Genomic DNA, 5000 nt, shown 5'->3' with positions numbered 1-5000 from the left:
ACATGGGAGAACGGCGAGGCAGGGCAGGGCAGGGCAGGGCAGAGAGGGACACAGGCTATACTGCCCTACAATCTTAGAACGCAGTAACTCTGAAAACGGCAAACTGAGAAAAAAGGCTTCAAAGTTTTCCATATGGCGCGACAACTGTGTTGTCGGTAAATTGGTGGTGACACTTCCTGGTAATGCTTGTTTAGGATAGAAATTTAATGCACACAAAAAAAACCCCCAAAAAACAACATTTATGTGTCTTTTTGCCACAAAAAACAGAGTTACTGCGTTCTTGGCTGGTATTACTGCCACACAATGGAGTTACTGCAGGAGTTACTGCGTTCTTAGCTTGTATTACTGTCTACTCCCAAACCAGTCCCATTGGAACGTGCAGCAGTAACTCGCCGATTTACTGCGTTTTTGTTTAACCTTTTTTGGGTAATTTTTGCACTTTCAAAATGAGTTTTCTCCAAAACGGGACGGTGTTGGACCACCATTTTTGGACACAAGACAAATGAGGTAGTTTAGAACCGATTTCCGATATAAAAAAAAATTCGAACATTTTGAGTTACTGCGTTCTAGTATTGCACGGCAGTATAGGTCAGGACCAGGGCTTGACATTGACGTTTTGCTCACCAGCCATAGTGGCTAGTGGAGTCACTAGCCATTCAGCCTTTTTTACTAGCCACAGTTTGGCTGTGAGTATTCTCTCAGAAGTGTTTTCGTCACCATGATTCATCTAACCTCAGAAAATGAAGTGATAAAACAAGACGATCCGTGCAATGAAGATAGTGTGTAAAATGAAACAACCTATATCAGGCAAGTAGACGCTGAATGATCTACCTTGAACTTACCTGAATATATCTCAAAGGGCAAAAACAGGATATAGGCTATGGTGATATGTCATCATACCCAAGAATAAGTTACCTGCCAAAGGCTAGTGAGACTGACATTATTATTATGTACTGTATACTGAAACTGAAGGTAGCTTACAATGATTGTCTTAGGATCCTCCTACAGAAACCAAGGAGTACTAGAGCAAGTGGGTTATTCTGCAAATTTGGTCTAACTACTTTTATGGCACTGTTTAGAAATCTTACCTTTAAGTTCATGTGCAGGCTTGATTGTGCAAAAAATTAGCTTATCGCTCAATTGGTTGATCTAAGTCGTAGCTCTGTAAGATATATGTCTACTATCTGGGAACACTTGCATGAATGCCTTCACTAGCTTCCTTTTATTGTATGTGTATTTTTCTATTGTATTGTTGATGTGTGTATTGTAATGTGTCCAATGTGGGCCCTGAGCCTGTAATAAAGTTGATATATATTATTATTAGTCAAGACCAAGTTTTACCCATTTTTTGGCCAGTTGGCAGGTGCTAATAACATCAAGCCCTGGTCAGCACAAGGAGTCTACAAGGAGAGCAGGACAAGACACACAGGTCAAGGCAAAGAGAGATGAGGGCAGGACAGTGGTTGAGGAGGAGAGAGACGGTGGCGTGGCAGGACATGATGGGTCAAGGAGGACAGATACTTGGCCCTGCCGTGGCCTAACGGTAGGGCACTGGATTACTACGCCGGCGACCCGGGTTCGATTCCGGCACAGGTCAATCCGTCTCTCTCTCCCCACTCATTTTCTGTCTCTCCTCCACTGTCCTGTCAAAAATGAAGGCAAAAAAGCCCTAAAAATATATACAGTATGAATGCATTGAAGAAAAGGAGGAGAGAGACTGAGGTAGGGCAGGACATGGGGCAAGGCGGCCAAGGCAGACAGAAATGAGGGCAGGGCAGAGCAGGGCAGGGCTGGGCTGCGCTGCGGAGTCTTAGACGCTAGGACAGTCCGGTCACAGCAGAGAGTCTGAGACGTCACAGTTCGACTCCGCGCGGTTTCAGACAAGGCCATTTGCTATGTGTCCTCACAGGGAGGGGTGCTCTGGGAAACACAGCACACCCTATATAACATGTTCCTGTTAAAGCCAGAACTCTGGTCAACACGAAAACCACAAACGAAGACTTCAGAGAGCTGTGGACACAAAGCAAGTGGACACAACGCGGCACACATCAAGTAGAAGCGGGAAGCTTTTCTTTGCATTTCTGTCGTTTCTGCATATGTGTGCGCGTGTGTGGGAAATTGTGTGGTATTTTTATCTTATAATACAGTGTTGAGGCTCACTCTCTCTTCCTCTCCTTTTCTCTCTCTCTATCCATCTCTTTTTTTCTCTCTCTCGTCCCCAAAATACCCAGCATTCTCAGAGCCACTTCACTACACTGGACATTTCCTGGCTGCACAGACTTGCTTTGCTGCTTTACTGCAGTATCTCAAATCTTCTCCTCTCTCCTCCTCCTCTCACCTCCTCTTCCACCTCCTTTCTTCTCTCATCTCTCCTCTCTCATCCTCTTCTTCTGTCCTGCTCTTCCTCCTCAATCCTCTTTCTCCTCTTCCTCCTCCCCTCCTCTTCCTCTTTGCATACGCACAATGACAAACACCCCCCCCCCACACACACACACACACACTGGACATACTGTGTCAAAAAAGTTTTTAACAGCCATTTGGAAAGCAGGCGACCAACATCCATCCATCGTGTGTGTGTGTGTGTGTGTGTGTGTGTGTGTGTGTGTGTGTGTGTGTGTGTGTGTGTGTGTGTGTGTGTGTGTGTGTGTGTGTGTGTGTGTGTGTGCGTGCGTGCGTTCGTGCGAGTGTGTGTGTGTACGTGCATGCGCGTGTGCATGTATAAGTGTCTCTGCTGCTCTTCCATCATCAGGATGGCACATTGCCTGTCTGTCAGTCTGTCTGAAAAAAGTAGTTGACAAGCCTTACACTACAACCAAATAACCCCCTTATAGTATCTCTCTCTCTCCCTCTCTCTCTCTCTCTCTGCCCTTTCCTCTCTCTCCCGTAACTTCCTCTGTCTCCTCTACTTTTCCTTGCTTCACTTTTATTCATCCATCTGGTGTCTGATGTGTTTCACTGCTTAGCATGCACACACACAAACACACACACGCGAATACACACACGCAAACACACACAGACACACAGACACACAGACACACACACATAGTGTGCCTCTTCAAAGTGGCCGTGTGTGTGTGGTGCGAGAGGCCCGTGGAGAGGGTTCATTGGTGTGAGACGTTTTTTGTTTGGCTGAAGACGAGGAGCCGACCAACACACACACACACACACACACACACACACACACACACACACACACACACACACACACACACACACACACACACACACACACACACAGCATCTGTCCTTCCAATGTGGACTCATGGGATATGTTGCCCCCACCGGTCCCCCTTGTTTCCATACACACACACACACACACACACACACACACACACACACACACACACACACACACACACACACACACACACACACACACACACACACACACACACACACACACACACACACACTCTTGAGCAAACACACACACAAACACACACAAACACACACAGACACGTGTGTGCTAAGTTGTTTTTGCGTTTGAATGGCCCTGTTTATATCGCGGCTCTGGGGAGATTGTTGCATCAAATCCCAACTTTCCAGCCAGACGCCAAGACGTCAGCACTGAAATCAGGACACACACCCAGACAAAAAAAAAAACACTCACGGACATAGCACACAAGCACACACGCACGCACGAACACACACACACACACACCAACCTACTGCAAATACACTTGTATTGTACTGTACACGCACAAGCATACACAGTCTCAGTCTCTCTCCCTCCCTCTGTTTCCCTTCCTCTCTCTCTCTCTCTCTCTCTCTCTCTCTCTCTCTTTTTGCTCCACTCACTCACATTGTGCCCCACTCTCTCACACACACACACACACACACACACACACACACACACACACACACACACACACACACACACACACACACACACACACACACACACACACACACACACTTCACTTCTCTACTCCCTCCCCGTGTTGATGATCACTTGAACTCTTTCTTTCATTCCTGGAGGTCACTCTGGTGTTTGTGGAGCCCAATGTAAACAACAGATTGTGAACAAGGACAGGGGGGAAGGCTGTGTTCTCTTCTCTTTCTTTCTTTCTCTCTCTCTCACTCCCTCTCTCTCTCTCTCACTCCCTCTCTCTCTCTTCCGTTCCTTTCTCCTCAGCCTTTCTTTGTCTGTATTTTGTCATGCTCTTCTGTGTTGAGTCCATCAGTGCCATTGTTTGCTGAGGACAATTATAAAATGGGGGGGCGGGGTATTGTGAGGGGCTGAGGGGGTAGAGAGAAGGGCCACACGGATGGTTTTGGATGAAATAGATTTGATTATACTAAAACACTGTTATGCCACCCCTGAACAATGCCGTGGCAATAACGAGTCCTCATTAATGGCCTCGCTAACGACACAACCAAATAAGGCCACACACACACTGGATCTGTCGAGCCGGCCCGGGGCCTGGTGCATCGGAGTGTGAGAGACGGAACTGTTTACAGTCTGAGAGCCAACTGCACTCAGGCCCCCCTGACGTCACCCCCCCAACCACCACCACCACCACCACCACCCCCAACCACCACCACCACCACCAGCACCACCTAACCTCCAACCCCCCCCTTCTCCGGAACCAACACCTCCCTCACTCACACACACACACACACACACACACACACACACACACACACACACACACACACACACACACCCCACGACTACCCCCCCTACCCCCCCCCCCCCCACCTTTTCATTCCCCCATCACCTCCCTGCTCTGTCATTGGCTGGAAAGCTCGCTCCTGTCATGGCACCATCAGCACTGCTCGTCGTGTGGAGGGACCCCTGTCACAGGAAGCAACAGGCGCAGATACAGTATTCTACAACACCCCATAGTGTGGTCATACAGCCATTACATGAAGGAATACGTCAAGACCAGGGTTGCCAGATGTGACCGATTTCCAACACAAAAAAGAACTGTAGGCACTAAATCCAGCCACATTTAAACTACATTCTACTGAATTGATATCTACAGAAAACCCCACAA

The 5000-nt window shown here is 47.7% G+C and overlaps 1 protein-coding gene across 2 annotated transcripts in view; it reads right to left on the bottom strand.

Moving 5' to 3' along the window:
* igf1ra (insulin-like growth factor 1a receptor) overlaps window positions 1-5000 on the bottom strand; it is a 170120-nt gene that overhangs the window by 80493 nt on the left and 84627 nt on the right. The window lies entirely within an intron of this gene.

The sequence above is a fragment of the Engraulis encrasicolus genome, chromosome 4 (assembly GCF_034702125.1).
Source record: "Engraulis encrasicolus isolate BLACKSEA-1 chromosome 4, IST_EnEncr_1.0, whole genome shotgun sequence".
Taxonomy (NCBI): Eukaryota; Metazoa; Chordata; class Actinopteri; order Clupeiformes; family Engraulidae; genus Engraulis; species Engraulis encrasicolus.
Note: the sequence above shows the minus strand (reverse complement) of the source record. Positions and strands in the feature narration are given on the sequence as shown.